The sequence below is a fragment of the Lepidochelys kempii genome, chromosome 1, assembly GCF_965140285.1.
Source record: "Lepidochelys kempii isolate rLepKem1 chromosome 1, rLepKem1.hap1, whole genome shotgun sequence".
In the NCBI taxonomy this organism is placed as follows: domain Eukaryota; kingdom Metazoa; phylum Chordata; order Testudines; family Cheloniidae; genus Lepidochelys; species Lepidochelys kempii.
This window is the reverse complement of record NC_136380.1, coordinates 172,602,119-172,629,814: the sequence shown is the minus strand read 5'-3', so window position 1 is coordinate 172,629,814 and position 27,696 is coordinate 172,602,119. Positions and strand designations below refer to the sequence as shown.

The 27,696-nt window shown below is 39.3% G+C and overlaps 1 long non-coding RNA gene across 1 annotated transcript; it reads left to right on the top strand.

Annotated features, from left to right (window-relative positions):
• Positions 1 to 1,809: 1,809 nt before the first annotated feature.
• LOC140905386 (uncharacterized) lies at positions 1,810 to 23,572 on the top strand. Its single transcript, XR_012156841.1, has 3 exons — positions 1,810 to 1,871; positions 14,196 to 14,480; positions 23,272 to 23,572. It is a non-coding gene; the product is annotated as an uncharacterized LOC140905386 (long non-coding RNA).
• The last annotated feature ends 4,124 nt before the right edge of the window (positions 23,573 to 27,696 follow it).

Below are 27,696 nucleotides of genomic sequence, written 5' to 3'. Positions count from 1 at the left end.
GCACTAGCTTACTACAGTATGAATAATGTACATATATATTCATATCCAGGCATAAGGATCAATGTATATAGATGTATGTCAATTTGAGATTGAGTATTTAAATTGTAAGGTATGTTACATATTTCTTTTTTTAACAGGTAAATAATGAGATGACACAATCTGTGAAAATAGAGCCACAGCCTTCTCCACTACCTGCCATAAATAAAATATGGCATAAATAAAGGGTTGATACCATATTGTGATTTGCACGCTTAGCATCCATTAAGAAGATTAATAATAAAAATAAGTTAATGGAAGTTAAGCATACAGACCACTTTGCAGAAGCAGTTGAATTGTGCTGGTTCATGGTGGTCTGTCAAATCTGATGGAATTCAGAGTCCTATTTGCTACTGTTTTAAACTGATAGAGCTCTTTATGGTTCTGTAGAAACTCCTGAAAATGTTGGTTGAATATAAATAGATACAGACAGCCTGAAACAATAGCTGTGTGAGAAGTGTGATCTGCCCACATTTTCTTTAAAAGGACTGCTAAACTCTGAAATCCAGTGATGAGCATTTAAATTTCACCATTGTGCCTGTCAAGGTTCTTCCCCCACTCTGAACTCTAGGGTACAGATGTGGGGACCTGCATGAAAAACCTCCTAAGCTTATCTTTACCAGCTTAGGTCAAAACTTCCCCAAGGTACAAAATATTCCATCCTTTGTCCTTGGATTGGCTGCTACCACCACCAAACTAATACTGGTTACTGGGGAAGAGCTGTTTGGATGTGTCTTTCCCCCCAAAATACTCCCCAAAACCTTGCACCCCACTTCCTGGACAAGGTTTGGTAAAAAGCCTCACCAATTTGCCTAGGTGACTACAGACCCAGACCCTTGGATCTTAAGAACAATGAACAATCCTCCCAACACTTGCACCCCCCCCCGCCCCTTTCCTGGGAAATGTTGGATAAAAAGCCTCACCAATTTGCATAGGTGACTACAGACCCAAACCCTTGGATCTGAGAACAATGAAAAAGCATTCAGTTTTCTTACAAGAAGACTTTTAATAAAAATAGAAGTAAATAGAAATAAAGAAATCCCCCCTATAAAATCAGGATGGTAGATACCTTACAGGGTAATTAATTCAAAACATAGAGAACCCCTCTAGGCAAAACCTTAAGTTACAAAAAAGATACACAGACAGAAATAGTTATTCTATTCAGCACAGTTCTTTTCTCAGCCATTTAAAGAAATCATAATCTAACATGTACCTAACTAGATTACTTACTAAAAGTTCTAAGACTCCATTCCTGGTCTATCCCCAGCAGAAACCAGCATATAGACAGACCCACAGACCCTTTGTTTCTCTCCCTCCTCCCAGCTTTTGAAAGTATCTTGTCTCCTCATTGGTTATTTTGGTCAGGTGGCAGCGAGGTTACCTTTAGCTTCTTAACCCTTTACAGGTGAGAGGAGCTTTCCCCTGGCCAGGAGGGATTTCAAAGGGGTTTACCCTTCCCTTTATATTTATGACAGTGCCCAATTTCACTGCTGACCAAAGCATCTAAAAAAGGAGGTGGACAATCATATTATTAAGATCTACTGGTGAGCAGAGTCTCCTTTTGGCATCCCAGGTGGGTGGAGCTTGTTTTATGAATGGAGTATAGGAACGTACCAAGTTTTATTTCTTCCCAATTTGACCCCCACATATATATGGTAGATTCTTAAAGCTGCTTAACTTTCCATGTGAAATTTCACAGCTTTGGGGGCTGGTGCTGGCTATAGTGTGATGTGATGTGTGTACCGAATGTTCTCTGAAACCTTCACATACCAGCAGAAACCAGTGAAGGATTTCAGTACAGATTGTCCAGGGTTTAACCAAGTCACAGCAAAACAGTGAGCTTTCCTTTATGCTTCAGCTTTTAACTGTGTTTTATCTGTGTCATGGGAGAATGGTGGTGTAACTGGGTCTCTTTTTTAATTACAATTGTAGATGAAGTGTTAGCTGTTGATTTACTTTATGAACACTTGCAGTGTCCTCTCTCTCTCTCTCTTATGTTCATTTTGTTCTTTTTGATGCCTCATCAACAAATATGACCTTATTTTTAAACACAGCCTATTTAAAATGCATGTGGATATGTTTGTAAACAAAATTCCCATGGTGAGGAGAGAAACAGCTGGAAATCTACAAATAACATGCTGAAGATTGTTTAGGGATTCTCTCTTCTTGGCTTTATAAATTGGAAATATTGTCAGCTTATTAAAAATACAGGAGTACTTGAATAAATAAAATATATAATTATGTGTGTCTGGTATGCTGAAGTGCTTATTACTACCACGGAGCTCCATTTTGAAGTTTTCAGTTGAAGGTCACCTAAATATTCCAATCCACTATACCAAAATACTTGCTTTCTAGGCATTATCAGTTTAGAAGTGCTGAAAGGAACAAATGCAGCTATTAAGTGAATTCTGATTTGTCCTGCATGCTACAGCATTTTCAAAATGATAGCAATCAAATGAGCAAAATGTATGGGATGGTGTAATTTTATTCTTAAAAGTGATTTTTTTTAAGGGAAAGGGGGAAGTTAGCAAATAAATTAGCAGCAGCAGGAAGGCATGAGAATAAATTATGCAAAATTACTATAAAAGTCAAACATCGATGCTATAATTATGATAGGAAGAGCAGAATGCAATGTAGATTTTGATGTGAAAAGGTTGCAAAGCCTGACTCTACAAAAGCAACTTGTCTGCATCTATTAACATTTAATGTTTCTATGCAGACTTTTAGACAAGATCCAGCAGTGTTTCCTTTCAGTTGCTAGTGTGAACATTTTACAATATGTTGCTTCTGAGGTTGTAAATTCGTAATGTTGTGTTTTGCCTATGTTCACTAATTTGAATTTCACCTGCGTAAATTCAGTGTGTCTCCAAATAGTAAATTTTGAATGGATCTCAGCCATATGGGCCTGATGCTTTCTCCCTATCCAGCTCCTTTGTGCACCTCTTGAACTGTTTTTTGGACCTCCATAGCAGCAAGGCATAGACAGGGTCTATACTGCCAATGCCTCCTGTTGGCCAGGGATCCCAATGCCTTTCCACTCAGTTGTTACTCCAACAGGGGTGAAAGTAACTTAAAGGACTTACCGGTATGCCGGAGTCCTGAGCGGGGGCGTGGCCTCAACCAGAAGAGGTGGGGCCTTTAAAGATTTAAAGGCCCCGGGGATCTGGCTGCAGCTGGGAGTCCCAGCTCCTTGAAATCACCCCCAGAGCTCCCAACTGCAGAGGCGGCTGGGAGCCCTGGGGCTCAGGGGCAATTTAAAGAGCCCGGGGCTCCAGACATGCTACTGCAGCGGAGCTCCAGGCCCTTTAAATTGCTGCCCACACCCGGCTGCCTGAGCCCCAGGCCCTTTAAATTACCTCCGGAGCCATGCCACCGCTACCTCAGGGCTCCGGCAGTGGGGCTCGGGAGGCGATTTAAAGGGCCTGGGGCTCCAGCAGCTGTAGGGAGCCCCGGGCCCTTTAAATTGCCAGCCTGGGGAAGCTGGTCAGGTGTGCCATACCATACTGGCTTACTTTCACATCTGTACTCAAAACAATATCAAATACCTACTGGTGAAGAGAAGCCATTTGAATTAATCATATCAAGGTCCTTAGGAGTTCATTTAATTGTTCAAGCTAAACTGAGAGAAGCAGCTGTCAAGGAATAGGGGAGAGTGTCCACTGAGTAACTGCTTTAGATACAGTCCTGGGACATTGTCTGGGACAGCTGGGCCTGGAAAAGGTTCAAAGCCCAGACTTAAACAAGGAGATATACTGTTGGCTTCCCTTTTCTCCTCATTCCCCACTCACTGGAAGAATCCAAACTAGAAGCAAAGAAGGCAAGATCCCCTCTAGCAACTCTGAGCTGCCTGTCTGTTCTGGGAGAGCAAATAATTAAGTTTGGGGAAGGATGAGAAGTCAGGGTGGTGGCTTTAAAAGAAGCACTTTTGTGCCCCCTAGTTTCTGCCTCCTAGCTAAGGGAGTGCTTCTCCAGCAAAAAAAGGTAGGGTTTGTTTGTTTTTTTAAACAGCTGGCTTACGTGTAGTTATCCTCATGTAATATCCTAGTGGAAACAAGGCATCTCTAGTTTTTATTGCAAGGTAGCTAGGCAAGTTCAACTCTATATCACCTGCCTGTAGTGTACCTCACCTAATTTGATAGCAGTAAAACTTCAATGCCTTGTCTCCACTAGATTTCACAGTGAGATTGCTAGCACTCATAATTTAGCCTGAGGTAAAACACCATTTGGGGCAGTGAAGACAAAGCTTCCTGAGTGTGCATACATCTATATACATAGTGTCCTCTAACTGGTGCTGATCTCACCAGCTGTCACACTGACTCCCCTCTCCCAGTCACAGGGTGACCAATCAGAGACAGAAGCAAGGAAAGAAGCTATCGGGGGTAGCTGTGTTAGTCTGTATCCACAAAAATAACAAAGAGTCTGGTGGCACCTTAACACTAACTGTGAGCCCTTCTTTGGATTTTTGCACCCCTGTCCTGCAGGCAGAGTGGTGTCACTGGTCAAATGAGGCTGAGCATGCAAGGTCTCCCTTAGAGTGACCTATCCATAGTTTGGAAGCACTGAGGGAACACTTTTAACCAAATTTATATTAAAATCTCAAACACAGTTTGCTCATAATCTTGATCCAATTTTATCTGTTACCAAGGTTTGGAAACAAGTTGATGGCCACTGAGCCTTAGTGCTTCCTCCTTTTCACAAATCTCATTGGCTAAATACCAGTTCCACCATGGATAAATCTACTCGTCATTATCCGTTGATGTAATATGCAACAACATATTTGCCAGTAGTTCATGATCTAGCTTGGTCTCTGTGCAAATATGCAGTGACTGGAGGGATTAGGGAGGGCACAGACTGCCTCCTGATGCTCTTCTGCTGAAGAGGTGCAATGGTAAAAATGGCTAGTGAAATCAAATCAGGAAGTGAGGGAGAGAAATAGGGAAGAAAAGAGACTAAATAGGGAGAAATAGAGGGTATGGGAAAATCAAAAGGGAGAAAAGAATGGAGGAGAAGGAGAAGAAAGGATAGCCTGAGTGAGAAAAGGAGACCAGTAGAAAATAAAAATACAAAATGGTTCTTCCAGTAAAGAAGGTCTCCACAATGATAAGTGTTAAAGGAAAGATATTGAAGCTGACTAGCTGTCAGCAGTATCATCTGCTGTGGCTGAAGTTGGAATGCAGGTCTCTGCCTGTGATTGTTCAGGTGTGTATGAGTGGAAATGTATTCTGCCATGGATGTAGAGCTACAGTAAATGTGAGACGGTAAAGTCCTCAACAACATTTTTAGGTGGCAGGAAGGAGTTTCACAGGTTTAAGAAGGCTCTTTCTTTCTTTATTCTAAAGATACCTTTCATGGCTCACTAGAACCATGATGTTAAATAAATGAACTAATAGCTTTAAAAAATTTTAAATGACATATTTCATATTTATTTTTTCTCATTCTGTTCACCACCATCCCCGCTCTCCCACTGTAAACTCCCTTATATTGCAGTTTGTGTCCCAACAAAAACAATATGGTGATATTATGTTGTGGAAATTGTTCCAAAGATTAAATATCAATTTTCATCTCATGTTTTCACAGGAGGCCATTAAAAAGCAAAACCAAAAAGTACACTAACCTCTATTTTTTAGACTCCATGCAAAGTTCTTAGTGCATACCACCTATTTGGACTTGCTCTTTTACATTCATCAAATTCTGTCCTTCGTTAGGTACTGGAAGCTAGCTCTTTATCATTTCCCCAAAGGTATTCAAGGAAAGAGAAGCTAAAGTCAAATGAAAAATAGCTGTGGTACTTCAAGAGTAAAACTAGGACAACATTCAGTTAAATCCCTAGTCATTTCTAGCAAAACTTAAAAAAAACCCTTGTTTTCACAAAAGGGAGATATTGAAATGATAATATTGGGAGATTGCCAGATAAGGGAAGATAAAGTAGTTGGTCATACATGCTAACCATTCACGTACAGTAATTCTAGATATCCAACTACTTAGAGCACCATTAAAAATACAGTAAATTCAATGTATAGGTATTGCATAAGCCAATGTAAGAAAAAAATTCAAATTTTCATACATAGTGAGGTAAATCACATGTGGAAATTCCACATTTTGGCAAGCAAATGGGCACTTGCAGTAAGCATTCAAATGGGCAGTTATACCTTAAATGCTCATTTGTGAATGTAAACACAGGAGTCACACATACAGTAGCGATAGCTGCTTGCAGAAATTTGTCTCCCCTGCATTTTATACAAGTCATTCAGTTTTGTATATGTGCACTCCAGTAGTTCAATGTCAATTACTGTTACTTATTGTACCTGATATAATTAGAATTGTGGAAAATTTTTGTTTTAGCATGTGAAAATTTCCCTAGTGCTATACAAAAAGTTAGTAAATTGCCCTCCAAGAATGAATTTTAGTGTTGCTTGTTAGAAAAAAATCATATTATATTTTTCAAAAATTTCTATTTTCTAGCTGCAGTGATTTTTTGTTTAAATCAAATATATGTGAATCTGTGCTGATAAAAATGAATTCTGTGTTGTGGTACATCATGTGAAACGTTAAAATTTACTCAGTTATTTTTGTTTAATTTTTTTTTTTTTTGTCCCGCAATGTTTTGCACAGATCTTTATAGGCCAGACCCAAACTCCATTGAAGTCAATGAAAAGACCCTTATTGACCTTAATGGGCTTTGTATCAGGCCACTCAAGGCAATCTGCGCCCCCCTTCCCCGCCCCCCCTCCCCCGGCAAAACTTCAGTGTTCTATGGATTCACTGCCTTCTCCCAATAGGCCTAGGATGACTAATTTGGCCCAGCTGTCCTTTCATCATGGTGGAAGGGTGGCTGGTCCAAATCATCCATCCTAGGCAACTGCCCAGAAATCTGCTGCCCTAGGCAGCTGGCTAGTTCATCTATAGCTAGAGTGGCCCTTGCCTACAACTCCATGTGTTGGGATGAGAGGAAGATAGAGATACACTGCATTAAGGATCTAGTTTAATAGTTAAACCATTGACTTGATTCTTTTCTTTCTGATTAAATGGTTGGAATTCTCTCAATTTTGATGTTTCAATAAAGTAAAATGGGAATTATTTCTGAATGAATCATCCTATTTTTTGACCAACTATAGAGCTGGTTGAACAATTAAAAAAAAGAGGAGGGGGGGAAACATGTTGTGACCCCCCCCCTTTTTTTTTTCAACTAGCTCTACTCAGACCTAGTTATTACAGGCATATATGTAGAGAGGAAGGCTGGTCTTGTGGTTAAGATGCTGGACTGGGACTTAGGAGATCTGAGTTTACCTCCTAGCTCTCTCACGGACTTCCCCTATGACCTTTTGCAAATCACTGTGTCTCAGTTCCCCATCTGTAAACTGAGGACAGTAATACTTCCTTTCTCCCGTTCTTTACCTGCTTTGGCTATACAGACTATAAACTCTTTGAAAAAGTGACCTTACTCTGTGCGTGCATGCGTGCGTGTGTGTAATACAGGGATTGGCAACCTTTGGCATGCAGCATACTTCCCGCAGCCCCCATTGGCCTGGAGTGGTGAATCGCGCCCAGTGGGAACTGCAATTGGTTGAACCTGCGGACACGGTAGGTAAACAAACTGGCCCGGCCCGCCAGAGCTTACCCTTGTGGGCCACGGGCCAAAGGTTGCCAATCCCTGGTATAATACAATCTAGCCCAAGCATAATGGGATCTTGATCTCAGTTGTGGCCTTTGGCCATTAGTATGATATGAATAATAAAAATGTGTAATTAGGTACCAGCATATACTGCAGTATGTGAACATTCCCACACTAACTCAGAATATTGTTCAAAAGACAAAATTACAAAACTAAGTGGCAGCTAAGTTCAGTGATTTGTGCATTGCTACCCACATGGTATGTAAACCTGGTATGCGGCATCCTGAAGAAGGTGATTAGCTACAGCCTATCAGTTAAATACATTTTTATTATCTGCAGTAATGCTGACAGATTTGTATTATTTACCTGGTATTTGGTAATGGTACTTTCAAACTTGATATTAAGATGGACTTTCTCCAGCTGCTCCTCTTGAATCCCTTGTTTTTCATCTGTCTCTGTGGGCCATTGACTCGTCCATTTTCATCGAAGATACTTGCCTGTAGAAACTGTTACTCATGACCAGTTGCAGTCTGGAAGCCATGTCAGGGAAATAGTGCATCACTGAGAGAATTTCTAGCATGATGGCATAAATCAAGTTTAGGCCTCTGGGGTTTTTCAAAAAGCAACTGCATCACATTCCTCTGTAGCACAGCTTCCTTTTCATTCAGTGTTTGGGGCTGTCTTCTGAGTTTTCATGTCTCTCAAGTGTGATTGGAATACCCATATCATTTGTGAAAGTGATCTGTTTTGTATTGTGTGAAGATGCTGCAAAGGGTCTCATGTCTTGTTCAGTTATAGTGGAGCTAATTACTGGGCTGAAGAAAACAGAACAATCAATTCTTTAGCAACATAGAACATAATAATAATAATAATAATGTGTACCTTTTAAAGGCAGAATTATATATACCTTCCTCATCTACAATTGAGGTATTTTTGTGATCATTCTGAATCTTGGCCTTGGATATTTATGTCCATGTTTGCTTCTATAAGAACTCTTTCTCTTCCACAGCTCTTATACAGTGTTATATCCAGTCAACAGAGCCTCTGTCATTGTAGTGAACAAAACTGACCTCTTTAATTAATGAAGATTACACAGAAACTAGACTACAACCTCAATTAGCTGACTGTAATGGGGGGCACTGAATAATTTCAGATAATTGGGCGAATTTTCAGTACAATGAATTGACATCAGGATCATGACCCTGTTATAGTTAACTCAGTTATCTACACTCCTTCTTAAGTGCACAGCTGTATAATCTGATTATAACAGGCATGCACAAAACAAGGAGCTCTGCCTCCTGCAATGGAATGATGTTACCATAAATAAAATAAAAGGTTATGTTTCTTTAACAATGGATATATCTGGTATTTCCTTAACAGGTATCCCCATCACCATCCCCTTCTCCCTGGTCTTACTGCTTTACAAATTCCAAGGTCTCAATTTCTGCTTTTGTCTATCATGGTAATGTGTGGAGATCTGATGAATAGCTGTTAACAACCAGAAATATGGAGAAAAATTTTGATCTGAAAAAAATTGTGCCAACCAAGCTTTAGATTAGAGTGACAGAACATCAGGGCCTAGCACATTTGTGCACAGGCATTCAATCCATGATTTACTGGGCATTAGTGCTTCATTTGTGCCAGGGCTTGCCAGGGCTGAGTCCTGACACCTCTAGGCTTGGCAGTTCATAGCCCTGGCATCTCTGGGCTTGCTGCATCAGTTATGATTTTTTTTTTTAAATTGCTTAAGCCCTGGCACCTCTTTCATTACAAATTAAGCACAGCTGGGCATTGGCAAAGACTAAATCAGTGACTAGGCTTATAAATAGACCTTGAAAGTATGGTTGTTAATGGACATGGCCCAGTAAGTGATCATTTTCTGGATAAAAAACCCTGGAAATATTGCCCTCTTTCTTACATGCTTTAAAATCCCTCAATGTCTGAAGTATAGGATACATATGCATTAGAGTTATACTGAAAAAGCTGGGAGAAATGTTGAATCATAGAGAAAACTATTTGTTTTAGGCAATATTCTTGCATTATTTAATACATTATCAATTTATTTTTTAATCTTCAAAAACTCAACATACTTTATTGTATGTGGAATAGGAGTGTATAGCAAAGAAGAGCAAGTCAAACTCAGATTAGTGTGGGGTTTACTTGTCCCCAAGTGTATACGCTGTTCCCATGACACGCCTAGGTCTTACAAACATGGGAAGTAGGAGACTTCAATTTAGGATCAAATATAGATTTTAAAAATATCTTTAAACTAGCAGGACAGACTATGATTTGTATTTTGAGTTAAACCCCAATTTGAGCAACATTTCCTTTTCTACTGTAACGTGAGAATATAGATTTGCTGTGGTAGACCTTGAAGCATAAGGTTTCTGACTTTCCCTGCTTCCACTCACACCTGAATGCTCTAAGTGGAATGAAAAGGTGTATGTTCATTACCTAGTAATGAATCTTCTTCCGTCCTGCCGCACAGAGCAAACATTCTGAAGTGGCTCAAAAGGTCATGTCCTCCATGTACAGGAGGAGTACAATTTTATACTAAAGCTATTTATAAGCTTTAGAGAGACATTTTGACCTTCAAAATACTGTATCTTTTCCTGAACTTTTTTCGTTTTACTTTGTCTTCCCTGGGCTGCCCAGAAGGCAAAACAGTCAATGTTCAAGATCCTCTAAAGCACTGTGCCTTAATAATGCGGCTTGTTCCATACTTTTATCTCTTTCACATTTGTTTTATGTGCATCTTGCAGCTTCCTTTGCCATATTGTCTCTTTAGGGAAAAGAAAAGTGGATAATGAACTTCCCATACTTGTCTTTAACTTACTGCATGTGAAACTGCCAGACAGTTTTAACATATTGGAGGATGAGTGTTTGTGTGTAATTTTCTGAAGTTATTTAAATAAGAAATACAAACTCATCCGCCAGAAATATTAAATTGCATAATTATTGCTAGAACTTGTTTGAAAACAGAAACAAATTATCCATGAACCCTAATTAAAAAAAAAATCACTCTGTGGTATTTTGGAATATTTTAAAATTATTTCCCTCAAATATGTGTAAAAGTTTGGGTTTCTTTACAAGAATGGTAGTGGAAGGTGGAAGTCTTATGAATATTTATTCAGGTGGCTTCACATCAGAATTGTGCAAGTGGCCATCTTAAAATATTAGTTTTCCCTCCTGTTTTTAACAGTTTGACATCCAATCAGGGGTTCTGGAACCATTTTTATAGTGAGGGTGCTGAGAGCCATTGAACAAAATTGTAAACCCTGTATATGATGGAAACCACTTCAAGCCAGGTGTGGGAGGGTAGTGGGGTGCAGTATCATGCCTAGTTCCAGCACGTATGCATCCAATCAGGGAGCAGAAACAAATACCATGTGTTGTAGATACCAAGACACCATGGTCCATTGAGGAGCCAAAGACATAGATAAACAAATAGGGTTTCTCTCCCTAAATAGCTGTAATACTGACAGAAAGAAATTGGAGATTCTCATTAACCAAGTTAGCATTTAACAAGAGCCAAATACTTTCTTTGAGACTTGCTGTGGCTGTCACAAAAAAAAATAAATGAATCAAATAGAGAATGAAATTGCCAAAGTTGTAAGCATCTTTTTTATTTTCTGAAAAGTATTATTTTTTATTTGTTTATTTTATTTTACTGTTATGATGTTCACCACTAAGTTATGAAAATGCTAGACTGCTTAAAGGAATTTGTCAAAAACTAAATTTTATCTCTTATTGGTGCAGGGAAATGAGATACAGACATGAAAATAGGAGTTAGAGGAAAAGACTAAATTACTATTTAGAGAGAGGATTAAGATGATGTGGAATCTTAGGAAGGTACTTTGAAAAAGCAAAGACTGAGTATAGGAATCTTTGGCTCTAGTCCTGCAGACTCTTGAATTATGGGTATGTCTACACTGCAATTAAAAATCCCTGGCTGGCCCATGCCAACTGACTTGGGGTCACGAGGCTTGGGTTTGTGGGGCTGTTTAATTGTGGTGTAAATGTTCAGGCTCAGTCTCGAGCCCATGCTCTAGGACCCTGTAAGGACAATATCAGTACCACAATTAAACAGCTCCTTTGCCTGAGCCCTGTGATGGCTTCTGCAGTGTAGAAGACAGTAAGGCCATTAGAGGGCTTGAATATTTAAAGAGGTACTATCCAATTCCTATACACTATAGATAAGTATGCTTGCTCATGTGAGTACTCCCATAAAAGTCAACGCACATATGTAAATATTTTCAGGATTAGGGCCTATGTTTGAAAATGTTTGTAGCTTCTTTGACAGCACTTCCTCCTTTCTCTTTTATTTGAGTGTGTGGCATTTTATTTTTTAGATTCAATATCTAATTAAACTGTCTTCAGCAACCACTCAAGCCAACAAAAAAACCCTGAGTTTCACTGAGTTGATCTTCTAACCAGTTGTACTCAGTCCATCTGGGGACACTTTGGGTATGTGTACACAGCATCTGGAAGCGAGCCTTCCAGCTTGAGTAAACAGACTTGTGCTAGTGTAGCTTGAGCTAGTGCCTTAAGAAGCGCAATGCGAATGTTCCAGCTCAAGCCAGGGCTTGAGTTTTCAAGTTTAGGGGGTCCCAAAGGCTTGAGAGCCCAAGCTTCGGTCCAAGCTGTTTTTAGCTCGCTAGCTTGAGCCCTGCTAGCTTGAGTCTGTTACCCGGTGTGGGAGGCTTGATCCCAGCTGCAGTATAGGCATACCCTGGGGGGCAATTTCCTAAGAATGGATGATGCTTAATAAGACTGGTCTCTGTTGGGTTTATTTAGGGGTTGTGTGCGGCAGCAAAGAGAAAAGATGAAACAAAATGAAAATGAGAATAAAATAGAAGGAAAGTATATGTGCTGTAATGTAAAGTGGATAGAAATGAAAGAAAAGAAAGCTTACCATGCAGTGTACCAATGTTTATCAAGAGTGATAGGTGAAAGATATCTTGCTACTTAAAGGAGGGTCTCATCAACATCAGCAAGACAACAGAGCCAAGTTTTCCAAAAATAATCTAGCATTAGGACAGTCTGGCCATTTATTTGGGTGCTTGAATATGGATTTAAGAGACTAACCTTCAGTTCCTGGTTTTGAAAATTTTGGCCTAGATGTTTGCAATTTAGCGAAATAGGTTAATTAAAACATATCTATCACCAAAAATATATTGAGCCCTTTTTTTTTGGCATTAGTAGGTTTGCTTGTAAGTGTCGGTTAATATCTTTTTAAACAATTTTAGTGTTCCTGCTCTCTGTAAAGCACCGGGTATCTAACAGATTAATATAAAGAGAGTAAACCCTTTCATTTACATTAAAAATCTTTACAATTTACTTTCAGCAAAAGAAAAGAAAACGTATAAAGCAGCAAAGTTCTGCTATCTCCTTGTTAGCTTACCATACTGGTGCATTAAATCTTTCCTCGCTCTGTGGAATCTCATTCCACTTACAGTCTTTGAGTAACAAATTCTCTTAAGAAAATGAAAAGTGTTCCTCCAGGATCCAGATAATAAATTATTTAAAAATGGCAAGAGCAGTCAGTGTTGTTTACTCTACTTCAGCTTTCTGACAATGTCAATTGCCTAAAATTAGGACATAAAATAAAAAGTAGTATTGACAGTATGTTTTTATATGGAACCCATCCATCAGTTTGCCTTAAAGGTGCCCTTCATGCACACAAAAAATGACAATATGATGTACTGAAACCATACTAATATTCAAACCAAACCAAACTACTGCTGAGGATATACATGATCAGACAAATGGAAAATCCAGTTGAGCTTTGCTGAAAGCATTAGCAATTTCCATACTTTTAACTTCTTGGTGTGAGGAGTCCCACGCACAAAAATGGTAGTAACTCCTTGTGTGTTTTAGAGAATTTGTTCATGTAATCACTGATGTGTTTTGTAATCTTCCTTACAATTGGCATTTATATTAGGGGAAAGCATCATTAGAAACAAAATAATGATACTTTCAAATGAACCAATTTATTTTTTAGGGATAGTCTTAAATCCTAGAGATGCAGATTACTTAGAGATACCTGGTTTATGGGAAGAATAGCTCAGGGATGTCTAGAAATATGAGCAGGGCTATTTATTGACTTCAGCCAAGTGCACCAATCAGTATACTCATGTTGCATACTCTCAGATGATTAGTGTTGTAAAAGCAAAGTTAATGTAGAGATTATGAGTAGAGCTATTTGGAAGAACCTCAGTGGAACAGAAAATGCAGTTCTGCCAAAAGGAAAAAGTTTCATGAAATTGTGTCAATTTTGCTGAAATTTAATTTCAGGGAGAAAAAATCAGACAATGTCGAAACTTTGTATTGACATTTTTGGAATGAAGACTTTGATATTCTCCTTTCAAAATGTTTTCAGTTAGAATTTATTATTTGTATTATATATTATAGTATAAAACATATTTCAAAATTGAAACACAACAAATCCATTTAATTTTTTTTCTTTTGAGGAGAATTTAAAACTATTGGGTTTTTCTTCCAAACAAGAATGAAAACTAATTGTGAAATCTGTTCTCTCTTTAAGCTCTAATTAGAAGGCCTTCTACAAAGGAAATGTAGCATCCTACAGGACTAAGTCTGAGAGATACCATATTGGCCTACAGGGGATCCTTTGGTGACACAAAGGAAATGCAGAGGCTTCTGTATTGCCCCCCTGCCTGATGTCCACTGCGCTGGAAGTGCAAATTTTTAGTATCACTTGAAGACTGTGTTTGAGGGATGTTTCCTGGTCTTGCTTGCACGCCAGGAGGCTATCAAGGAAAGTGTGCAATCAGAGTCAGAATGGAAAATCACATTAAAGCAAGGTGGGGTAAGCTGTGCTTTTCTACCTTAAGGAGCAGCCTGTTTTTTCTCTGTGTGTTTTTGGGTTCTTGTGTGTAATCGTTCTAAAGTTTAAGAAATAAAATAATGTTACATTGCTACCTGCCAGCAAGAGATGTATATGTTTTTTTTTAAATCTAACTTCTCTGTGTATATGCTGTGACCATATCATCATACCAGTTTCAAGCTCTTTGGCACTGTGAAAGGCTCTATTGTGAACATAGTAACTCTAGAGTCAGGAGATAGCAAAGGTGAGCTTTAATGCCCTAATGGCACAACCTGTACTATCATCACCTCTGGCTTGTGCAATTGAGCCAGACTGCAAGGTCTGGCCCTCTGTTTTAATCAAGGCATATTTATGTATTTATTTTGTTTGTATTTGCAGAAGAGGAATAAATACCCCTTTTTGTTGACTAATACGTCACTTACACGTCATTTTTTCAGGCATGGGTTTTAAAGTTTTTTTTTTACAGAGGCGACTAAGTAATATCCTGATTTTTAAAATATTCATGCAGAATTGGGTTATTGACTGTTACCTAGTAAAACTGCTCCATGGACTCTCTCATGAGAACTGGAACTTAGTCTTCAGGGATGGTCGAGAAAGGTGAATATGAAAGCCAATGCACCATGCCATTCAAGGGCATGAAGCAGTGTGTGGCCTTCACCCAGAGCAGGACTGTAGAAGGGGCTGAGAGGGCCAGTCAGAACTGAGGCATCAGAAATTCTAAGGATATACAAGGATCTGTCACATACACTTAAACCACGCTCCCCACAACACACCTTTCCAATCCATAATGCTTGTTATATTGCACATTCAGATACTACTTTCCTTCATAAAGCACTTCAGGGTTAATCCATTTTAAGTCCTGGGTCTTTTCCAGACAGAAATGTTCCAGATAGATGGTGTTGAATTAAGTCACGGTTATAAGATTGGACCAGATCAATTTAGGACTAAGTTAAGAGATCACCGAGTGAGACATTTCTTTTCGCTATTCAGAAAACTGTATCAATTACTTTGTATGGAAGAGGTTTCCTATATTCAAGTAGCAGCATATGTGAAGCTCCTCTTGAGGTAAGGCTGCTCAAAATACAATGTCAATTCAAATGGAAACTTCTACAAAAGAACGTTTTGCATTATTAATGGGATGTTTCGAAGATACTTTATCACAAAGGTACCAGTATGCAGTTGAAGCTGCTGCTGCTGCTGGAATTTAACTACTACACTACAGTGTTAAGTGCTTTTTTAATTACAGCTATCAAAACTCCAACTAGAGAGACCTAGGAACAGGGAAGTTTGATTAGTCTGATCAGTTAGGTGTCACCATTCCAGACAAGGTTTTAAAAACAAGTTTTAAGATTTGATCTCTGTGTAGAGTTTTATTTCCAGGCAGTCCAAAATTGTAACTAAACTCTCAAAGGTATTTTTTTAAATGGATCTTTTATGTGAAACAAAATGTTCTTTTCTCTTGGAGAAAATTCACATCAGAATAAATCATTTAAATTATGATCTACTTTTAACTTCTTGTTTGCTTGAATTCTAAACATTTCCAGTGATTCATACCTCTAAGAGAAGGAGTTTTGTAGGTGTGTGGCATGTAGTAAAAGAACAAAGATAATGCTCAAAATTAATTAAATCAGGGTTGGGTATAATACTTGATGTGTTCAGTGGTGTTATATTAGTGAGGGAAAATAGAAATTAAACTATTAATAGAAATATTAGAAACTTTAAAATGTAAATATTTCTCTAAATAGCTACAAAGCAAACCAAACATATCACTATTATACTCGTTCATGAGAACCAGAAATTAAAATTTCCCAGTTTAGTTTCACAGCTGAGTGAAGTGCAAAATATAAAAAGCAAAAATGTTGAAAAATTACATTTTAGAAATTCTTTCAGTTTTATTCATCTAAGGTGGCAGATGCTGTGACTACAAGCAGATTCTGCCCCCACACCTCCCACCCTAAAAATAGGATTCTATCTTATCAATGGACCTGATCCAAAGGTCCCTTGAAATCAGTGGAAAGACTCTCTTTGATTTCAATAGGCTTTGAATCAGGGCCATTGTCTCTACAACCATCATTACGGGGAGTACCAGCCCTTTGGGATTCAGTGAGGAACCATCTTGGATCAGAAACACCATGTCTTCCTTTAATTGCTGTGTACCCAAAGGTAGATGGAGAAAAGGAAATAACCAGTCCAGGTCATCCAAGCACAACAGTTTCTCTCCCACTGCTCCATTTGTGGGAAGAGTAAATGCAGCTGTAGTTCCTTGTCCCCTACAAAAAAAGCCTTGTCTACATGAGATTTATGAAAAATTTCTCACTATTTTAAAAACTTTAGGAGTCCTAATGTAAAGCCTTTCTGCCACAGGACTTTAGATATTATAATGCTGAAATCAGTAAGCAGGATCCTGAGCATCTGTAACTTGGGAAAGAACTTTGTGTTTTTTTAGTTTGATGTCACCCAAACATCATCCCTCCTACCTGCATGTTTTCAATATCTACAATCTTTGGTTCTTGCAGCTTGAGTCCTTGTGTTATTATAAACACATCTACATTGAACAGGTTACAGAGAATAATAGGAATGGCTGAAACATTTTCTGGAAAAAAAATCAAAGAATTAAGCACAAGGAGATATAATTAAACACAAGGTGAGAGAATAGGACTCTATATAACACCATGCATAAAATAAGATTAAGTGGAAAAGGTCAAAGACACAGGAAAAAATCAAGAAGTATTAAAGAGAACTATTCTGAAAGTTTGACACAGTCTGAAAGTTTAATTTAAGATATTCTCTAAGCGAACAGATGTTGTTATAAACTTCAAAATCTAGACTGTGTGGATGAAGAAACCTACACTCTATAATAACAGTGGATTAAAGAACAATGACACTCTCAGAATGCTTCCTTATTTTATTTACTCAGATAGTCAAGGTTGGAGTTCCTGACTTGGTCTGTAGGCTGTTGTCAACAATACAATTATATTTGTATCACTGCGGAATTTATGGATTTTCATTTATAAAAGGATTTTTAGGTAGATATCAAGGTGGAGGTTAGACTAACAGCAAGATAAGAACAATTCAACACATGTTTAATTTTCAGTATTATTAAAATGGTAAATAATAGGTTCAGTACTTCCTTTGAAAATTGATACAGATAATGTGACAATGAAAGTTAATAGGTTGCTCTATATTGTAAAAACTACATGTTTTGGTAATAATCTGAGATCTGACTGATTAAAATAAGTAAAAATCACCCATTTGCAATAGAAACCTTATCTTTCTTTGTAGGACAGCAGAGTCTTTGGGATGTGCATGTTCTTGAAAGGCAGCTGACCTTAGAGAGTAAAACTTGGATGAAGGGCAAACAGAGCCATTAGTGAAAGACAAGGAGTTGTAATGAGTTTTTGGAGAGAGGAGTGACTGTTGATAGAATAGATGGTGTCTCAGTGAGGTCATTTGAGGTTGGAGGGTTTGTTCTAGAGGAGAGCAAACATAAAAACTGGTGATGACGGTAAGAATCCATCAAAATGAATTTCTTTTGTTCCAGTGGACAAGCTGTTGGAGAGGGTAGAAAGACACATATTTGTTGGATAATTATCTTCTATGTATGTCTGTGCTAGGATTGTTCCTTGAGTTTGGCAAACACTTGACAATGTTCTAATTTGTAATATTTGTAAATAAATACAGAATTATCTTTGTAATCAATTATGACAATCAGAATATATAGAAATTAAAAGGAATTCTGTAAAAAATCTTCTAAATTCTACAAAATTTAGTATAGAGTGTACTTTTCTATAGAATTTGAGAAAGAATTCTATTAAAGTCTAAAGTACAGTTTAAAAAACCCTAAAGAGTATCATTTGTATTGCATTCTTTAGAAAACGTTTGTAGAACAAGTTCTGTAGAAATTCTTTTGATTTCTATAAAAAACCTATTGATTTAATTCCAATTCAATTACATCCCTGATTTAAAATTCCAAACTGGAAAAATCCTATTGCCCAGAAACCCAAGACAAGTAGAAATGTTGTTTGGGAAATTAGTAGTGTCAGATGTCCCATCCACTGGAGAACTGGGAAAGCTAGAGATAACTGTGTGACATCAGAAACAACAGTGTTGAGCTGACAGCCAGAAGTAAGGGTAGCTAGAGAGGCTGAGTGGAGGTGGAGACAAAGAAAACAGCTTCTTCTGGGGCAGGATGAGGGGAAAGGGTCAGGGAGAACAACTGAACTGTGTTACAAGCCAGGAAGGGACTGGGAAGGTGGTAGACCTGGAAGTGTGTGACCTTTTTTTTTTTAAAGTGTTTTATATATGTTATCCAAAATAAAGGAAGTGGAGTGGAATACATTCGATGGGGGGAAAAAATACTTGTTCATATTTACATGTTACTCTAGATATATTTGTTCCTATAAAGACAAGCTTGTTCAAAATTAGTAGATGAAGTGTTGTTACTGGTGTGTTAAGTAGTGCATAAATGTATGTTAATTATAGCAATCAAGATTTATGATTATGGAGATTTAGGAATAAGCAAGTACAACCAAGGCCAAAACCCATTTTAAGAGTGGAAGAAGTACTTATACTACAGAGATTTGCTGTCAAAAATATTTTTTCTTGGTGAAGAACCTCAATAAATTGTTTTAATATTTTACTGTGTAGCATGAAAAACACAATTTATATCACTGTATTTCCCAATCCTTTGTATTTCCCCAGTCCTGAAATACCAGAGGTTCTTAGCAGTTCATAAATGTGTCAAGTTTATTTGGGTGTTACCTCAGTGACTGATTGTACAATTTTAGATCGTGTGTTTGACGCTCAATAAATATTTTCCAAGAATTCTATGAAAGTAATTATAGTTTTTATGTCTAAAATATGGAAATACTGTCCCTTTAATGAGTGTTACATGCTGGGATAGTGGCATGGAACTTTAGTACTTGTTTTCAGAAAGACTAAAGACCCAGAATTGTTAGCTAAGTGCTGTGAGCATCGGCTGTGTGTCCCTAAGAAATACTGAAGAAAACCAAGCAGACATGAGGCTCAATAAATGTACAAGGTCTTGTCAACCCCCTGGAGGATTTTTTTTTTCCAGAGCTGATAGAAAAAAATAGAATATCAGAAGTTTCTGATGAAGAATCCACCACCTCCCTTGGTAGTTTCAATGGGGTTCAGAAGGGAGCTAGGTAGATTCATGGAAGATAGGTCCATCCGTGTCTATTAGCCAGGATGGGCAGAGATGGTGTCCCTAGCCTCTGTTTGCCAGAAACTGGGATTGGGTGACAGGGCATGGATCACTTGATAACCTGTCTGTCCATTCCCTTTGGGGTACCTCCCATTGGCCACTATCAGAGGACAGGATACTGGGCTTGATGGACCTTTGGTTTGACCCAGTATGGCCGTTCTTATGTTCTGTCCAATGGTTAATCAAATCCCACTATTAAAAAAAACTTGTGCCTAACTTCTTTTGTATATTTTTCAGGCTTAAACTTCTAGTCATTAATTCTTGTTATGTCTTTCTTTCCTAGATTAAAGAGACCTTTAGTTCCTGGTATTTTCTCCCTCTGGAGGTACTTTATACATTGTAATCAAGTCATCTCTTAATCTAACTTTTTTGATAAACTAAACAGATTGAGCTCTTGAAGTCTCTCACTGTAATCCATTTTCTCCAGATCTTGACTCATATTTGTGGCTCTTTTCTGCACCCTCTCCAAGTTTTTAACATAAAATGTGGAGAATAGAGCTGGGTGCAGTATTCTAGTATCAGTCTCACCAATGCTGCGTACAGTGGTAAAATCATCTCCCTAATCCTATGCTCTAACACCCTATTTTTACATGCAAGAATAACACCAGCCCTTTTTGCCACAGCACTGCACTACGAGCTCGGGTTAATTTGTTTGTCCATTATGACACCTACATCCATTTCAGAGTCACTGCTTTCTAGGATACAGTCCTCTATTTTAGGAATAGCCTGCATTCCTTGTTTCTAGATGTATTACTTTGTATTTGGCTATAATAAAATACATTTTGTTTGAATGGGTCCAGAGTGAGATCAGTCTGTATGACTGCCTGGTCTATCCTTTCCTCATCATTATTTACCACTCTGCCAATCTTTGTATTACCTTCAAATTTTATAATCAGTAATTTTGTATTTATTTCCATATCATTGATGAAAAAGTTGAATAGTGTCAGGCCTAGCCTAGAGTTGTGTCAGTCCCTAGATCCTGCCATATACCTAGCTGCTACAGGGGCGTTTCTGGCTGAGTGGCATTTAGCAGGCCATAGAGAAAGAAGCCAGAGCAGGGAATTCAGGCAACCGTGATGCTAGCCATGGATATGCTGCCTGCATTTGCTCTTAATTTTCCATATCTGGCAACAAGATAGGAGGTAGAAAGGAAAAGAAAGTATTTTTAGCCTGGACATTGATTGACTGAGCCTAGAATGTTCTGGGTATGGTGAATTATAAATATTTTCTAAGAAAAACATGTAATTCCCCAAGATTATGTATTGGTATACAATTTTTTCGGATGAATTAAATGTAGCAGCTACATGAAAATAAGATGTAAGGCAGCTGAACTCTAGCAGTGACTAGTGCAAACTCCTCACACTCAGTAAAGATGGAGCTGATTTAAAAAAAACAAATAAAAACAAAACAAACAAAAACAAAGAACTGTGGCCACCTGCTTCCTTTGTCCCTGTGCTTCACTGCTTCTGTTACTGCTTTATTTTTCTTGTACCTCTGATTGGCTAGTGGGAGAAAAAGAAGGAACTCTCATTTCAAATTCACAGCACTTTCCCAGATGTTTTAAAGAAACAGCATCAAAGATATTATGTTCCAGCTTCAGTTCTGTTGGGAAATTTCAAGCCCACATCATTGAAGTGAGTTTAAAATTTCCCTCCCATTACCATTCTGTGATGGTAGTAACGCACAAGTGAGGTGAGTTTTTTATACCATTATCTTTGGTGTATCAAATTACACAGCAGAAGTAAAATCCTTTCTAAAGGTACATATCTCATTTACAAATTACCTAAAAAAATCCTTGTTTGTTTCCTTGTTTGTTTCCATCCTTTGTATTGCCTCTTGACCTGCTCACGTGAGTAGCCAGTGCAGAGGAGTAAGGGGGTCTTCTGTCTTCTTATGCTCCCTTAACCCCCTGCATTATATATATGAAAGTAGGTTCATGACTGAACCCTAAATATGTTTAACTACTAACTGCAAAGTGTCCATACGAAGACATTAACTACACATAATAACAAAAACAAATAAATAAAAAATCACCTAAAATGCCCCACATTTGCCTAAGGAGAAGGGATGATTGCAACATAACATAATAGCCTGGCAGATGTGTTAGACTGAATTAATCCTACGCTGATCTACTGGTGGTCTCACATGTATTTGTATTGTGAACTGAACTCGAGTGACAAATTGAATAGATGAGCTGACACTGTAAACAAATTGAGCAGCACTACTCTTGCTCTGGTTTGCTTCTGTTGCCTCATTGTTTACCTTTGGGGAATCTGACATGCTGTGATGGACCCCAGCTCCATCTTCAGAGGTCAGTTTGGTCTAAACTGAGGTGGATTCAAATCAGGTGACTTACTAGGTGGTGTAAGTATTAAAGCTCCTTGTCTTGTTGCATAATAATGTGCTAATTTACTGCCCTTTTTAAAAAAAAAAACAAACACTGGGAGAGAGTTTGGTCTGTGCCTCTTGAAGCAGTGAACTCATAGCAATGGGAGGGCTAAGTTTGCTTAAAGTCCCCTTTATGCCCTCCCAGTTCTGGGATGCTTCAGGAGACCTAAATGGCTCCCAGTGGAACTTAGATAACTTAAATCTCCCATTGAGTTCATTGGGCAGGACGAAGCCCTTAAGGGTAAAAATCATTCATGAGTGAAGCCTTCAGGACTAGTCCCTAAAGCCTGGGTTCTCCATCCTACAGTGAGCTTGAACTGGTGTTCACCTGCACAGTAGAGATGGGCAAGAAATGGCTTTCCCCTCCTGTGCAAATTTTTGAGAGTTCAAAAAAACTCCCCAGTCTGCATCAGGCCAAAATGGAGACTTTATGATGTTTTTTTGAAGGGAGAGAGACAGAGATTCATTCCACTCCCACATAACCCAAGGGTTATGGTGCATCCCTGGGAATTGGGAGACCCACATTCAAATCCTCACTCTGCCTGATTCAGAGCAGGGACTTGAACCCATGTCTCCCACATGAGTGTATAACCCATGTGTCTAATAGAGAGATATCTCCTGAAGACCTCTATTGGGGGATGGGTAGGTATGAGTTGTGTCTGGGTCATGGATGCTAGGCAAGGCACAACTAGCTCTCCATACTCAGAAGTTTCTGGAACTGGGTGTGATAGTTTTGGGTGTGCCCAGTAAGTTCCCTGTTGCTGGACTCAGATGCCATGAGGGAAAATAGTTAGGGCAGAAGGCAGAATTGCCTTTACAGAAGGCAATTTGCACTGTGTGTGTTCGGAGAAGTTGAGCCACAGGAACAGAAAGCAGGCAAATGTTTCCTCCTAACTCGGAAACATTTTGCAGCAGGTTATTGATATTGCTACACCCTCCAACAGAGGAGCCCAGGCAGTGTTAATTATAGAAAGTGGAAATAGGAAGGGAAAATATTTATTTTAATTCTACACTTTGAATGTTTGATATTAGCCAATCCGTTTTTGTTAAATTCTCTTAATGAGTGTGATTCAGCAACTTTTCTCTTATTTAAATGTGGTGATGGGGAAAGAGTTATTTATTTTTCTATTCTCTCTCTTTTTATTTTTCTTGTAACAGGATTGTTGGTTGGTTGGTTAACTAGTTAGCTGCCTAGCTGAGTGACTTCAGCAAAGGAGGAGGAAGAGCCTGTGTGAATTCAAACTGAAAAATTCTACAAGCAAGTGGAGGGAAGATGTTTCTTTTGATTTAGCAGACCGTGTAGATTTTGGTGATCAAAGACTGTAGCTGAGACTAGGTAAATTCAATCTAAGCTTTTGGATACTCTGAGTTTCTTCTCACTGTTTCTGTGGGGACTGGTCTGTTTAGATTTATTTTTTTTCTTTATGTTTTTGTATAATTTTAATGTATGTAGCTTATCAAGTAGCAAAGTTATATTATAAAAATTATTATTATAATTTGTTTCTTTTTCCTAAGCGTTTATAAAGTTGGTATTTAAGAATTAAATTCTTTTGGACTTGATTGTGGAGATGTTGACCCTATTCAATTCTTTTTGAAAATCCCCAAAGACTGAATTCTGGGTCTCTAGGTACTTTCTTATGGGAGCTGGGTTTATGAGCCACTGGAGAAGGGCAATAGAGTAAACTCAAGCTCACCCAAAGGTTACAAGTGCACTAACTGTTGGACTATTGATTCAGCCTCTGTTCTCTACTCAATCTCTCCTACTGGAGCCATTCTATTTTGTATTTAATATTAATTGGGCTAAAGACAGAGACTTACTCTATTGGCTAGTGGTTGTGATACTCCACTGTGACATGAGAGCTCCAGGTGCAAGTCTCTGCTTTGAATCAGATCCGGTCTGCCACATCACAGCTGAGTCTCATAATTGCTGGGCTATTGGGTATTACAGGATAGAATGAGCTCTCATATTGAGAATTCTCCTCTGTTGGACCTGAGAAAGCTTTCCTAGCAAAAGTACCTAAATTGGTACATCCCCCTCCCCACCCAAAAAAGATGACTCAATATTTTCTGAGGGGGTGGGGGCAGTTTTGTCAAAAAATCCTGACCACTTCTATTGCACAGAGCTCATTGCAGGAGTGGGACCCAAGTGTGTACTGTTATGCAATGTGTCTAATAACTGTAACTTGGTTCACAGACCTAGCCTTACAACATTAAAATTTGCTCCCTTTCCTTAATTAGTTCTCTTAGTACTCCCAGTTTTCAAAAATATGTTTTCAGCTAGCTTCAAAAAGTCCTTGAAATATTTTCTTTAATGAATCAGTAATAATCGCACACTTCAGTTTTAATTAGAAAAAAATACATCACATTACATGAGAGAAATGTTTAAGAAAAATGACAACGGCAACATGATTTTGAAACTGCATAAATGCAGCTCACAAAGGAAAAGATGTTTTATATGCTTGCCAAATGCTTAATAAAGCCTGTGCTGGTCTCCACTGGTGTGACACTACAGATTCTGAAGGTGAATTTCCTTCTCAGATTCAATCAGGTCAAGCTACTTTGACTACTCCTTCTCTCTTCACAGGAACATAGAAGGTGACAGCCCAAATACTGTTTAACTGAGCACTAACTACGGAATGCAACTAATATGTGGCAACTGTTGTCACGCTGTCTGGAGTGGCTCATGACCATGAGTACTTGCCTCAGGATAGACACACGAAACTGGTGGTATGTTCTATAATTAGATTTCACCAACTCAGTAACAAATGTTAATTCCTGGATCACTATAACAGTCTGATCATGGAGTCACAGACCGTTCCCTTAGGCTCTCCAGTCTATCTTGCCACCCAGGCAAACTGGACTTAGTGGTGAATGGTGATTTACACCAAAAATCACAAAATATTCATGTTGCTCCCAGTCCCAAGAGACCAGTCACTTATCCCAGATCAATTGGTACCTTAGATTTCACACCAAAGACAGTGACTAGAGCCAATTTTGTAACAAACTAACTGAAGATTTATTAACTAGGAAAAAGAAATAAGAAAGTTTATTTACAAGTTAAAGCATGCAAACATACACACAAATGAGTTACCATCTGTGGTTCCTAAAGATTATAGTGATACAGTAATCTGTCAATTCAAAATGTCTTTCAGGACAGACCCAGAGACAACCAATGGCAACCTCTGCCTTAGTTTACAAAAACAACAAGGAGTCCGGTGGCACCTTAAAGACTAGTATATTTATATGGGCATAAGCTTTCGTGGGTAAAAAACCACTTCTTCAGATGCATGGAGTGAAAATTACAGATGCAGGCATTATATACTGACACATGAAGAGAAGGGAGTTACCTCACAAGTGGAGAACCAGTGTTGACAGGGCCAATTAGATCAGGGTGGGGAGTGGATTTTCACTCCATGCATCGGAAGAAGTGGTTTTTTACCCAAGAAAGCTTATGCCCAAATAAATCTGTTAGTCTTTAAGGTGCCACCAGACTCCTTGTTGTTTTTGTGGATACACACTAACACTACTACCCGCTGATACTTGCCTTAGTTTAGGGTCTCTGGCTCTGTAAGAGTTCAAACAGCAATGAGTTGAAAAATTTTCCATTTCCCATTATCATCATTACATTTGCCACTGTGATAAATGAAGGGGGAGTAGGGTAACTCCCATTTATCAACACCCCACCATCGAGGTCAGCCCAAAGCCCCACCTCACAAGGAAGAGCCCTCCACACAGCCAGGGAGACCCCAGATGCCCTCTTATCCCACCACCCCACTCTCCAACCACCCACCTCGCCCCAGGCCACAATCAGGTGGGTGATGCTTTAAATGTAATGAGCTGGGGCATGTGAAGGCCAACTGCCCCAAGAGCACCAGCCGACTACAACTCATCACCCCGGAGTCCAACCAAGAGACTTCAGGCCCAGATGTCTCACAAATATCCCCAGAGCGAGGGGAAACTGTGTGTGGGTGAGAGGAATATTACTGCATGGAGAGACACTGGAGCACAGATGTCAACTATCCACCAGTCCCTGGTGGACCCAAAATTCATTGACCCAGAGGCCCAAGTGATGGTACAACCCTTTAGGGACAACTCTTAACTTGCCTACAGCCAAGTTGCCTGTCCAGTACAAATGCTGGTCAGGAATATGGATTTTGCAGTCTATGACGATTATCCCATTCCCATGCTGCTGGGAGAAGACTAAGCCAACCATGTGAGGCTAACAAAAAGGGTGGGAATGGTCACTTACAGCCAAGCTAAACAGGCCTCCACACCTAACTCCATTCCTGAGCCTTCTACAGGAACCTAGCCAGAGGTGGTGGAACGAGAATTCAGCCCAGAGTCTTTGGCAGCAGTTGTAGATCCAGTTCCTGGAACCCAAGCAAAATCAGCCCAGGAACTGAAACTGGTGGAGCAGTGAGCACCAGAGAGCATGCTTGTAAGCCTACCAGAATCAGGTGAGCCAGCACCAAAGGGCGCCACAGAGCCTGCATCTGCAGCAGCAACTAAACCAGAGCAAGAGGCTCACCTGGAGCCTGAAATACCGCGTAGTGCAGCAGCAGAGAGCAGTTCACAGTCAACGGAAACAACACCATCACCTGCATCACTTCCAGAGGGACCAAACCCAAATCCACTACACAGCGAGGATCTAATGTCTTCAGCATCAAGACAACAGTTCCAGGGAGAGCAGGAAGTGGATGAGAGACTCAAGGGAGCTTGGATGGCAGCATGGAGTGACCCACTGCCTCTCAGCTCTTCTGATTGAGTGCATGTTTGTTAAAGAAGGAGGACTCATACAAGGAGATCCTTTCTGGCGGGCACAAGGAGGATTGGCATCCTCAAAGAGAGTTGGTAGTTCCAACTAAGTATAGGGAAAAGCTCTTGAGCTTAGCCCATGATCACCCTAGTGCCCATGCTGGGGTGAACAGGACCAAGGACCATTTGGGGAAGTCATTCCACTGGGAGGGAATAGGCAAGGATGTTTCTACCTATGTCTAGTCTTATGATGTGTGCCAAAGGGTGGGAAAGCCCCAAGACCAGGTCAAGGCCCCTCTCCAGCCACGTCCCATAATTGAGGTTCCATTTCAGCATGTAGCTGTGGATATTCTGTGTCCTTTCCCTAAAAAGACACCCAGAGGAAAGCTGTGCATACTGACTTTCATGGATTTTGCCACCCGATGGCTGGAAGCAGTAGCTTTAAGCAACACCAGGGCTAAAAGCGTGAGCCAGGCATTGGCAGACATTTTTGTTAGGGTAGTTTCGCCCTCAGACATCCTTACAGATTTGGAGACCAATTTTCTGGCAGGGACCATTAAACATCTTTGGGAAGCTCATGGGGTGAAACACTTGATTGCCACCCCTTACCACTATCAACCAAATGGCCTAGTGAAGAAGTTTAATGGGACTTTGGGTGCCATGATACATACATTCATGAATCAGTACTCCAATGATTGGGATCTAGTGTTGCCACTGTTACTTTTTGCCTACAGGGCTGTACCACATCCCAGTTTGAGATTTTCACCCTTTAAACTTGTTTATGGCTACAAAGTTAAGGGCCCATTACAGTTCGTAAAGCAGCAATGG